The sequence below is a fragment of the Halichoeres trimaculatus genome, unplaced genomic scaffold (assembly GCF_033239565.1).
Source record: "Halichoeres trimaculatus isolate MK-OKI-2021-1 unplaced genomic scaffold, fHalTri1.1 fHalTri1_scaffold_3, whole genome shotgun sequence".
Lineage (NCBI taxonomy): Eukaryota > Metazoa > Chordata > Actinopteri > Labriformes > Labridae > Halichoeres > Halichoeres trimaculatus.
The window spans coordinates 36,392,807-36,406,349 of record NW_027437181.1 but is presented as its reverse complement, the minus strand read 5'-3'; positions in this window follow the sequence as shown (position 1 = coordinate 36,406,349).

Here is a 13,543-nt window from a genome sequence, read left to right as displayed (position 1 = left end):
TCCGTTCTTAGAGGGATCCTCTAAGAACGGACAAGCCATTTTGGACATTGGCGCTCGCATTATCCGAGGAGCACACCGGCCCGCGAGAGTTTTCAGGGACCGCACCGACCCACTCTCTTTTTCAGATGACCACCGTTATGAAAGTTACCGTTTTCCAGGGAGGGGTTGGTATACATCTGCCAGCTTTTAGAGCTGTACGTGGCTCGCGACACTCGTAGAAGCTGTGCATTAACGGTCCCGCAGAGTGTGCGTATCGCCCTTTGCTTTTATGCGTCGGGTACATTTCTGTATACTGTTGGTGACGCTGAAAGCCTCAGCAAAGCTATGGTGTGTGGCGCGGTCCGGAGAGTGTCCGCAGCCCTAACCGAGCTCCTGGATGGGTTTGTGGCATTCCCAGGCCACTTGCCCATCCAGGAAATCAAAGAAGGCTTTTACAGCATTGCAGGTAAGTCTGATCAACTATAAATCAAATAGGCCAAATAATGTATTACAGGGAAAAATATAAATCTTTCAGCGCACGCTGTGTCATGACAGACCCATTTTATGGAAACAGTGTAAAACAGGGCGAGCACACATTTCACATGTTGCCTCATCAGAGTCAGTTTTAAAAATAATGGATCACAGGCATGTATTGCTTTTCCAACCACACTCTGCCCACTCAAAGCACTTAACAATGGTCCTTTCATGTATAAATTGTGGCATGTACACTGTTGTATTAAATGAAGGGATCTGAAAGGTTTATTTAACTTTGTAATTTAATCGATGATGATTCAATATTCCATGAAACTTTAAACTTAATTTTGTAATTGTATTTGATATATCAGCTAAATTGGAACACTTTTTGGTAAATAGCTTCAGGCACTTAGAAAAAACAACATATTCTGTTCAAATGTGGTTTTATGGCTAATAATGGTTGTTTTCTTAACATTTGTGTTTGAATTATTTAGTAAATATAATTTTTAGGCCCTACAGGTCTTGATAGATAGATAGATAGATAGATAGATAGATAGATAGATAGATAGATAGATAGATAGATAGATAGATAAAATACTTTATTAATCCACGAAGGGAAATTCATATGATGAATGATAGGTCAGCTGTGCCAACTTTTTTACACTGGCAGAGTTCAGGTAAAACAGTAACAACTACAGACCAATCAAATCCAGTGTTCCTTGTCAATTACAGTTGTGTCAACCATTTTAAACCCTTTGCTGTCATTGGCTCTTAAAATCAGAGGGGGTGGGACATTTAAAGCTTAAATGGCCGAATTTACCTGATGCCACCCTAGGTGTTTTTGGCAATGGATGATACACATAACATTTTTGTCATTTATTTAAATATAGTATGTCTGGCATCATAGAGTTAAGACTCATTGTTCAGTCACACCAGCTAAGCAACTGCATGGACATCAATCACTGTAATGTCCTTTGGATCACTACTCACAGGACAGAGTGTGGAGTTTAATCAATGGAAGGTAAAAGTGCATCCCTGCCTTTCATCTGCTGCTGTCATATTATGTTGTTGGGTTTTTTTTTTTTTGCTGTTGCAGATGACCTGTGATCAAAACAGCATCATCACCAGCCTGGATGCCAAGTGGCCCGGCTCTGTTCATGACTCTCGGATCTTCCGGGAGTCGATGCTATCTCAAACATTGGAGCAGGGTAAGGCCCTTGCACTATGCACATCGTGTTTTGATGTTCACACTACCTATGACATTGACCATGATATCTCCCTTCATTCACAGGGCTTGTCCGTGGAGTGCTGGTTGGGGACAGAGGCTATCCCTGCCTGCCCTACCTCATGACCCCTATCCTGACCCTTGTGCAGGGCCACAAACACAATTTAATGTGGCTCTCTCCCGCACCAGGGTCAGGATAGAGATGACCTTCGAGATCCTGAAGGCCCGCTTTACCTGCATGCGGAACCTAAGGGTGACCCCACACCGGGCTTGCAGGATTGTTGCCGCATGTGTGGTTCTTCACAGCATAGCCACCATTCGGAAAGAGAGGGTCCCGCCTGCTGACCCACTCCCCCCCAATGTCACTGGTCCCATCACCCTGGATCATCCTACTGGCAGGGTTGTGCGGCAGGCCATAACAGAGCAATTTTTTACATGATTTGAAAATTTAGATTTAGAAAGAGAGGAGACAGATTTTGAGTTGTTAAATTTTTTTTATTATTCCAAATTCCCTAAGAATGTCTTTTTTTTTCATGTTGACCCTTGGTCCTGACTCCTCCTGTCTCGTTCCTGGAATGGAGAGAACATTTTCAGTTAGAGTACTTTTCAAGTTGTGATATGGCAGCTCTCCAACAAAAACATTAAACAGTACCCTCTTTTCGTCAAGCAGTTTCTCCAACTCGAGCTTGGTCTTCTTGATTAGGAGCTGCTTCAATTCGATGTCAAGCTGGAGGTGTCTTTTGTAAAGTGCCCTGACGTTGTCTGTTCCAGGCTGGGGACAAATAATGCTGTTGAAATCCTTTTACATTCACACATTGTCAGTGATCAAAGCTCAACATCCAGGTTACGTCAATACCTCCCATGCTCTCCTTGGCCTGGGGGGGGGGGGGGGGGGGGGGGGGGGGGGGGGGGGCAGAGGATCTCCTCATCCTGCACATCATGGCATGTGAAGAAAATTAGGCAATCTGAAGCAACACGTGGTCCTGAGTACTGAGTGACACTTTTGGCATTTTCTTCAGTGTGGTTACACCCTAAGTGTGTTAAGGTTAAATAATAAAATAATTGGAGTTTAACCTCTGTTTTATTTTGTATTTGCATTAACTATAGGTCACTTACATATTTGACTTCAAGGTCATGCCTGTGGGAATATACATTGGGTCTTATTATTCACTGTGGTGTACCATTTGTGGCCTTGCTGAGCTGACAGAGATTGTCTCCTCATCAACCTGAAAAGGGGGGACAAGAAAAGGCTGACGTTAATCTGTCACTGTTCCTGCAACCATATGAATTCCTTTTAGCTGGTAGCCTACCTCTGGATAAGTCAGCCTGTAAGTTTGGGGTGGCAGCAGTTTGACGGTGCCGGCCTCGACTGGTGAGAGAGCGAATAACTTGTTGTAGTATGCGGTCCTTCTCTCTCCGGCCTGCTCTAATGCTCCAGACTGCTCCATGTTCGCGATTGGTCAGATGCAGTGGGCTCTGCCTTATATGCGTGCACGCGCTCATTGCCAAGCTGGATCCACTTATGAGGTTGATAACCAGCGTCGTAAAACCGTGTAGCGAGATCGCCGGCTACCGCGCTCAGTTCAGCGAGGTAGCTCCAAGGCTATCTCGCTAGGCTGAACTTGCTTCGTAGAACAGGGCCCTGATCCTCCATCTTCTGTTTAGCCACGCTGTTGCTACCATGTTGTGGGTCAGGACACGCAGAGCATAGCGTCTCCTTGCTGCTGCATTCGTCTTCCCTGTTCCAAAATTTGAAACAGTGTTGTTAAGCCTGCTTTGAAGGAGCTGCTCTTGAAACTGAAAATGATTTTGCAGCTCTAATAAGAGCACAAACACACATGTTTACCTCCATTTCCAAGTCTGTATTCTGTGTGCCGCCTTTGTCAGTGCTGTCCAATGAGAGCACCGATCGTCACACACGTGGATGTGTTTATAGAATATAGTCCACTTGCAAAAAGTACAATCTGAATACGAACCGCACTAAACAAAAAAATAAAGTCCGCTTTTGGTCCGGACCAAACAAGTGGACCAAAGGACTTTTCAGGTCTGAATACAGCCTTAGCTTCAGAGTTAGTTTAGCGCCAGCCTTTCTTTGAGAATTCTTCTGTGCCTTTACTAAACCTGTGTTAATTCCTGTTCTCCTCTGCCCACAGTCCTGCTCTGGAATCCCTGTCTGTCAAACCCTTCTCAGCAGCTCTGGATTTTGGACTCTCTTCAGCATCACTGGATTGAATTACATTCTGGGCAATCACTTTCCTCTACGTGGACTCACTTTTTCTGGACTATCTAACCCTGGACTCACCAATCAGGATTTCCGTAGTACAATAAACCTCTTTTGCATCCTCATCTGGCTTCTCGTCCCTGTGTTTTGCTAGTGCTAGTCACAAAACTAGTTTCCTGCGAGACCTCTCTTTTCAAGATCTTTTTGTGGATTATTTTCAGTGGCAATGAGAGCATATAACTTTATTTGTGTTAAAAAAGTTAAATAGCTGAGGTATCAAAATGTATTTGATTTATCAATTAATTCACTGCCCATCAAGGGGCAACATCCAGTTTGTAAAAATGAAGCTTATGTTGAAGTGCTTAAAGTTGCTGTTCATTGTGAATCGCTTAATGCTGTCTGCAGAAAGACCCAAAGTCACGTCTAACCCCAGGCTCACACTGAATCCGGTGCAGGTCTGGTGCGGCTTCCGCGTTGTTGTAGGCTCACATTAGCCCCGCGCAGTGTGAGTCCAGTTGTGGAAGCCGTACAGCACAACGGAAAGAATCCGCAAGATGTCTATCTTTTCCGGAAGCCTGAGAGGGTCTGTGTCAAGCTGAATGAAATATGACGAGCTATACAGGAGGTGAATTGCCAGGTGGCTTGAAGATCTGTTGTTTTTTAAAATAAAATCAGTGTACAAACAAATGTAACTTGACTCTTCTTTGACAGCACAGTTGCGCTAGTAGTTTGCATTTAAGGTCAGCTGAAACGCCATTTCCATGTAAACGCAAGGCTGAAACGCAACAAAACTTTTGCGTTTCACCCTAAAACCGTTGTCATGTAAACGGCCCCTAACTGGTGAAGGAATATTTACCATTATGTCAGCTGGCAGCAGTCCAGAGACTTCTCCCTCTGGAGCAGGAGACATGAATAAACCTGGAGGCACGGGGACCTCCCAAGGCTTTATATCTTCAGCCCTGGATAACACTGCTGCCTTTTCATTATCCACAGCTTGGTCATCCTGGTCATCCAGATTTGGGAACCTGATGTTTTGTTAACCACAGCACACCATTAAATCAGAATCAAAGTCCATTGTTGGGTTGCAAGATATATACAGATACTGAAAAAGTACCGATACCCCCTGTTTCCAAAAAGTTAACGATACCACGTGTTTCAAGTATCGATACCCCAAGGCATTTTTTTTAGTCTAAATCAGAGACATTTTGATTAAGGCAATTGTGAGTCGGCAGCCACCGAGCTGGGTCCTCTCTCGGCCGTTTTCAGTCCGACAAAGTTGTTGACGTGCATCTTAATAATCTGATCTCGTGCTGACTAACTCACAGTTTGATTTCTTAAGCTGTATGTAAACGTATGGACAGAGTTACAGACATTAGCTTCAAGTTCCAGCGCTCCTGTGAACCGGCCGCAGCTTGTTGAAAAAGCCGGTGCATGGAGCGTAATTTGGCATTGATCAAATTACAAAGCTGATATTTGGGGCTGCTTTGTAAGCTACTGGATGTATCAAAGCCCGTCTATAAGGCTTTTTACCGACACACACGGAGGAAACACTACAATAAGGTGCTTCACTGTTCAGCATCTTCACCTCCTTCAAGAGCAAGTGTGACAGAGTCAAACTCACAAAACACAAAAGTCAAACGAGTGTCAATTGCTTTGTGACAGCAAACTAGTTCACCACTTGTAGTTGAAATGACAAATAATCAGCATTGTTAACACATGAGCTGCATGGAGCACACACAGCCCTGATTCACAGAGCTGTGTGGTGTTGACACAGTTTAAATAAGTGACAAGTAGTTTTCTAACTTTAACTTTAAGAAACCTGTAGGAGACACTGAAGTGTTGCATACCTGTTAGAGCTTAAATAACACAGGTACATTTTTATGTATTTATGTATGTACAATTGAAAAATCTCCCTTAGCCCCACAGACACACAAACAGATGTAAGAAAACTCACTTGAGGAAGCCTTTCCTTCAAACTGCTTATTCTATTCATTATCTGATGTTTTAAGGTTTTGCCATGGTATCGATTGAGTATTGGTTTTGAAAGTTTTTAGGCAGGTATCTATCGTATCATAATTTTGGTATTGTGACGACACTAGTCTATTGTGGTGTCAGATGGTGTTGGACTTGCTGGTGAAGGAATACTTACCATTATGTCAACTGGCAGCAGACCACAGATTTCTCCCTCTGGAGCTGGAGACATGCATGGACTTAGAGGCAGGGGGACCCCCCAAGGCTTCACATTTTGAGCCTTGGAGAACACCGCTGCCTTTTCATTATCCACAGCTGAATCATCATAGTTGTCCAGACATGGGAACCCAAGGATCTTAAAGTCAGGGTACATATTTGAATCCAGTCCAGAGTCCACCATGGTCTCAGCAGGTGTTGGACTTGCTGGTAAAGGAATTTCTGCCAGGACATCTAGTGGTATTAGACCAGGAACCTTTTCTCCTTCTGGAGCAGGAAACATGCATGGGCTCAGAGGTAGTGGGACCTCCCAAGGCATTTGGTTTGTGAGCCTTGGGGAACAATGCTGCCACTTCATCATCTAGAGCTGGATCATCTTCATCCTCCAGAGAAGGAAACCCAAACCCTGCCATATCAGGGTACAGCACCTCTTTATAATCTTTGATTTCCAGCTCATTAGGGCTTGGAGGAAGTGGAGCCTTAAAGGCCCGTTGGTTTAACTGCTGCTGAGCCAGCAACAAGGACACTTCTTCAGTCTCAGCGAGAAACCAGATCGTGTCTGGTGGTGGACTGCGAGACAGGATCCCTGGCTCTGGGCTCTCTAGAAGTGGGACCTCCCATGGCATTGGTTTGCGAGTCTTGGAGGATGTTGCTGTTATATCATCCTCCAGAAACTGAAACCCAATCCTTGCCATGTCAGGGTAAGGCCTCTCTTTAGGATTGTCCAGTTCATCATCCAGTGGTGGAGTATGAGACAGGACTCCTGGTTCTGGGCTGTCTGGCAGTGGAACCTCTTCAGCAAAGACGAATGTAGAGTTGAAGTTGTTCATTGCTGTAATAGTGGAAGTATCGACTGCCTTTTCAAAACTTTGCAAGTTGTACTTGGTAAGTTTTTTCTCAAGTGCTCAGGAAAGCAGACACAGTGTGCTGACTTTGAAGAGTGAGCAGGTAATGAGGATTGTGGCTTCTACATGGGAATCAATCTACACCCCTTCAAAGTGGTTGACTCCCTGGCTGCTTTATGACACAAGGCCAAGAGTAATACATATGACATATATATGACTGTTAAAGTATTTCAAGCTGTTACTTTTCTTCTTCTTCCCCCTTTTTGTTCAATAAACACCTTGCAAACATTTACTTTTTTTAATGATACCCGTTTGGTTTTGATTTTGTTAGCAGTTCATATTTTACTGATAATAACTCAGGTTATCCAAAGTCTTGACCATAGACTGTATAAAATATGGATGTAGTCTCAACGACATTACTCTCCTGTTCCTTATGTAGAGAAATAAAGCCAATCTTTGGAGGGAGCCATATTGGATATGATGTTAGTGTGAGCTTCTTTTTCCATAAGTTGTAGGTCACCAATTAGTCAAGTGAACTGAGATGTGTCTCTGATTGGACATATAAATATCCTAATATATTCTAAAAAAAAAAGATAAAAGTAAAGTTAAGCGTGTGCCATAAGGATGGGAACCAAATTAGGTTCTTTTATAGGTACTGACCAAATTCTGTCAAAAATACTGGGTACCAATTCATATAAAATCAAAAGGTACCATGTTAAGGTACCTTAATTCATCCTTGTGACTGTGAGGGACAGAAAGAGTCGGTGATTTTCCATGCTGGACATGAACACAGCATTGCAAGGTTATATATTGAAAAATAAATATGTGAAATAGAAAAAATATATGTATCTTATTATTAAACAAATTGATATTTTTTTACCACATAAACACATAAAAAGTACCGAAAATTGGTACCATTAAGTACCGGTAGCAACTGCCAGGTACCAGGCATTGGTACCGTTTCGTTTCGAATGTGAAAGGTACCCATCCCTAGTGAGATGATAGCAAAATTAGCATTTCAGACTTAAGCGGATTTTTAAACCAGGCTGTAAATCGTTTTTTTTGATGAAGTAAAAGTCTGTCCGGTCATGTTTTATCTATTTTGTAATAGAAGGATTGTCAGCGCAGGCTGAAGTTGGGTTCATGGCAGTGAACCCATTTTCATGCTTTGTTATTGTTTTCTTTCTTTCTTTACAGAGCTAACCGAGTGGAGGAATTAGCATGTTGCCGTGAGTAAATAAAAACTAAGACAATTGAGATAACAGCTCATTCGACTTTTGATGCAGCTTGTAGCAGCATTTCTGATATTTTTTAATGTGATAATGAAAAAATAATGGAGGCACAACTTTGGCCCAAAACATTTTAAGCTGTAAATATTTGGTGCATTGTAAAATGAAACCAAAAACTGTGCACTATGTATAGTTGCATCACGAATAGTGCTCCCCCCTCTCAAAGATTTAGGGGTGTGGCTATAATCCAGACTCAACCAATGAATTCAAACTGTTGTGTTTCAGCTGTGACATAAAATCTGGGGACACTATTTTTCAGCATATCAAAAGTAATTTAAATTTTATTCCCACAATAGATCGAAATCTTTCAACTCATTTTAGACTTAATCACAAATATCTGTTTAACCACACTTTTTAAAAAAAAAAATCTAAAAAATGTTTTTGCTGTTGTTTACACAAAGTAAATTTCAGAGGTCTGGGCATATATATATATAGCTTATCTCTATCTCATTTTAATGTTTTTGTGTAAACAGTTTACAAAAAGACTTTTGCAACCATATATGACTTAACACATTTTTGTCTGCTTTTTTTTTTTAATGTCAGGGGACAGCAATTTGGACCCTTTCAGTAGAATGCCCCATATATATAATTTTCTTTAATGACTCCAAACATAAATTTGGAAGCTTTTAAAACATTCAAACTCCTTAAATTTGAAACAGTTGTTCTGCTGGACGGTTGGCTCCATCTCTAACATATTTTTTGTCCATGAATCTTGGGATATGTGAGGCTATGAAGGATCCATCCTTCGCAGAATTCGAAACAGAGGACCGATTCATCTGCCACATTTTGAGGAGCCTCTGTTGTAATGTCCCGTAGTAGGTACTAGTGAAGGCTGCGCAGTGATCTTTGATTCTAGGCTATGAGAGCCATAGTACAAGCATGCGGAGCAGTATTGTTTACAGCAGCAAAGGAGGGAAGCTCCTGTTTATGTTCCTGACTGAATTCACTTATTGAAGTTCCTAAACTTGGACACCTGGACTGTTTATTGAACATTACATGGTGTCAGAAGTCAACCATGGCAAAGTTCCCACCGCCAGACAACTTTGACTTCACCCATCCGGAGCTGAGGCCTGAATGGAACCAGAGGTTCTGCAGGTACAGATAAGCTACCAAGCTCAGCAAAGAGGATGAAGACGTGCAGGTCTCTATTCTATTGTATTCCCTTGGAGGTGAGGTTGAACAAATAGTTAAGACTTTCGTCTACGATAATTCTGCAGATGCGGAAAAGTATGGAGCTGTAATGGATAAATTGGACCACTATTTTGTGCCTAAAGTGAACGTTATCCACGAGAGAGCAAGGTTTCACCAGCGAGCACAGAAACATGGAGAAAGTGTGGAGGAATACATATGCTGTCTGCACGAACTGGCCGAGAAATGTGATTTTGGGGCCGTAAAAAACGAGAATATAAGGGACAGACTTGTGATGGACTTGATGACTTCCGGATGGCTTCGAAGAGGTTCTGGACCACCATCCGGCATCTCAGAAGGGGGAAGCAGTGCACTGTAAACACTGTGCTAAGTGGGGACGGTGTGCTGCTGACCTCGACTCAGGATGTTGTGGATCAGTGGAAGGAATACTTCGAAGACCTTCTCAATCCCACCGGCACACCTTCGTTGGAGGAAGCAGGACTTGGGAATGTAGGGGTGGGCTCTTCCATCTCAGTGGAGGTAGTTAAAAAGCTCCTCGGTGGCAGGGCCCCAGGCGTGGATGAGATCCGCCCAGAGTTCCTTAAGGCCCTGGATGTTGTGGGTCTGTTGTGGCTGACATGACTTTGCAACATCGCGTGGACATCGGGGGCAGTGCCTCTGGATTGGTAGATCAGGGTGGTGGTCCCTCTTTTTAAGAAGGGGGACCTGAGGGTGTGTTCCAACTACAGGGGGATCACACTCCTCAGCCTCCCTGGAAGGGTCTATTCGGGGGCACTGGAGAGGAGGGTCCGTAGGATAGTTGAACCTCGGATTCAGGAGGAGCAATGTGGTTTTCGTCCTGGCCATGGAACTGTGAACCAGCTCTATACCCTCAGCAGGGTCCTCGAGGGTGCATGGGAGTTTGCCCAACCTGTCCACGTGTTTTGTGGACTTGGAGAAGGCATTAGACCGTGTCCCTCGGGGGAGTCCTGTGGGGGGAGTATGGGGTGTCGGACTGCTTGTTACCAGCCGTCTGTTCCCTGTACGACCGGTGCCAGAGCTTGGTCCGCATTGCTGGCAGTAAGTCGGACTCGTTCCCAGTGAGGGTTGGACTCCGCCAGGGCTGCCCTTTGTCACCCATTCTGTTCATGACTTTTATGGACAGAATTTCCAGGCGCAGCCAGGGTGTTGAGGGGGTCCAGTTTGGTGACCTCAGGATCAGATCACTGCTTTTTGCAGATGATGTGGTCCTGTTGGCTTCATCAAGCCGTGACCTTCAACTCTCTCTGGATCGGTTTGCAGCCCAGTGTGAAGCGGCTGAGATGAGAATCAGCACCTCCAAATTCGAGTCCATAGTGCTCAGTTGGAAAAGGGTGGAGTACCCTCTCCGGGTCGGGGATGAGATCCTGTCCCAAGTAGAGGAGTTTAAGTATCTCAGGGTCTTGTTCACGAGTGAGGGAAGGATGGAGCGAGAGATCGACAGGCGGATCAGTGCAGTGTCTACAGTAATGTAGACTCTGCACAGGTCTGTCGTGGTGAAGAGGGAGCTGAGCCGGAAGGCAAAGCTCTCTGTTTACTGGTCGATCTTCGTTCCCACCCTCACCTATAGTCATGAGCTTTGGGTAGGGACCGAAAGAACAAGATCGCGGGTACAAGTGGCTGAAATGAGCTTCCTCTGTAGGGTGGCCGGGCTCTCCCTTAGAGATAGGGTGAGAGGAACCAGATGAGGTGGCTCGGGCATCTGATGAGGATGCCTCCCGGACACCTCCCTGGTGAGGTGTTCAGGGCACGTCCCACCGGGAGGAGACCCTGGGGCAGACCCAGGACACCCTGGGGAGACTACATCTCTTGGCTGGCCTGGGAACGTCTCGGGATCCCCTGGGAAGAGCTGGACGATGTGGCTAGGGAAAGGGAAGTCTGGGCTTCCCTGCTTCGGCTGCTGCCTCCCTGACCCGACCCCAGATAAGCGGTAGAAAATGGCTGGATGGATGGATGGATGGATGGATGGATGGACTAGTGATAGGCTTCCTAGAGAAAGATGTTGTAAATGATGTCAGATTTAACCCTGGATAACGTGTGCAGACAAGCGAGGCAGTCGAAACAGATCAAAGGACAGATCTCGGAGCAGAGCGGAGCCACAGCGTTGTGAGGTGACGCGCACACATAAGAGGGACTACGTGGTGCGGCCAATAGGCGGAGAGAAGGGACAGCCAAGGACACCACTGATCTCCCAGGCAGCAGTTCTCAGGTGCGGGCAGTACAGTCCAAGGAAAGTGCTCAAAATGTGGCAAGCAGCACGGCAGAGACAATGCGTGCGCTGTAAGTGTGGTAAGAGAGGCCACTACGCCGTTATGTGGTACGTTACATTGGTATTAACTCAAATAATCCACACATGAAAAGAAACGACAACGTTTAGGTCCATAAATAATGATTATGTGGAATTAAGTACGATAACACAGGAAAAAAGTATTGAACACACCATGGAAAGGCTGAATACTTTGGCAAGGAAATGCACCATCCCGGCTGAAATCTGTCAGTAATTATTACTTGAACTTCCAATTAGTGCAAACCAACATCAGCTGGGCTACAGCAAATTGATGGTCCTATAAAAAAGGTTGTTTTTTCACCAAGCAGTTAAATACGACACACCTCATGGGTGAAGGCAAAAAGCTCTCTGAAGACATTCAACCTGATTGTTGCTCAGCATCAGAATGGATCTGGTTACAGACTTATATCAAAGCACCTGAATATTCCAGTCAGCACCGTTGGGGCCATTATTCACAAGTGGAAGAAGCACCACCTTACTATTAACAGGCCACACACAGGAGCTCCTTGCAAGACTTCTGACCAGGGAGTCAGAGAGATAGTCAGAAGAGTACTCAATGTGCCAAGGACCACCCTGAAAGTGCTCCAGAAAGACTTGGAGGCAGCAGGTACAATTGTTACAGAGAAAACAATAGGCAATGCACTCCACCGCCATGGTCCCTATGGACGCTCAGACCGCAAGACTCCATTCCTCAAGAAAAGGCATGTTGAAGCTCGTTCAATGTTTGCAAAACAGCATCTTGACAAGCCTGTAGAATACTGGGAGAATGTTGTCTGGTCAGATGAGACCAAAATTGAACTTTTCGGCTGTCATACTACATACCATGTTTGGAGGACAAATGGCACTGCACATCACCCAAAAAACACTACACCAACAATGAAGTTTGGAGATGAAAGCATCATGGCATGGAGTTGTTTCTCATCTCATGGTATTTGCAAACTTCATGTAATTGACGGAGCAATGAATGAAGCCATATGTCGGGAAATTCTTGATATGAAGATGCTGCCATCCACCAGGATGATGAAGATGACACGTGGCTGGACCTTCCAGCAAGACAACGACCAAAGCACACGGCAAAGTTGACTCTCAAATGGTTTCCTAAAAAGAAAATCAATCTGTTAGAATGGACTAGTCAATCACCTGACTTAAAGCCAATTGAACATTTGTAGAAATAACTGAAGAAAAGGGTTGACCAGAGGGCACCAAAGAATATTCAGAATTTAAAGACAATCTGTGCAGAGGAATGGGCCAAAATCACATCTGAGCAGTGTGGGCCATTAGTTCAAACATACAAGAAGCTCTTGAAGCTGTCATTGCAAACAAAGGCTTCTCCACTAAGTATTAGATGAGTCTCAGTTAGTGTGTTCCACACTTTTTTCTTGTGTACTAAATTCCGCATCATCATTATTTATGGACCTGAGCATTGTGATTTATTTTCATGTGTGGATTATTTGAGTTAATACCAATGTCTGGTAGAAATTTTGTTTGAATTGTATCTTTGGAATTAAATGTGATAAAAAAATTTTTTTTAAAAGTTGACGCATTCAATACTTATTTTCCCCACTGTATGAGCAAATGTAGAAACAATATTTCAATCTCCTAATATACACCTGTCAAAGTCATGTGTATAAAGTTCACTCTAGAAAAACTATTAACAATCCAAGTCATTCTAAATAAATGCAACGTGTCGTCCAGTGCGACATATATCTGTTGTTTTCTCATCACAACACATTTTTTGACTGATACACCTTCATAAAGCATATCATTGTACTACGGAGTGACTTATAGCCCAGAAAGTATGGTACATAGTTTATCACTGAAAAATGATGGTTGTAAATAACTATTTATCTTCAATCTTCACAACTTTAA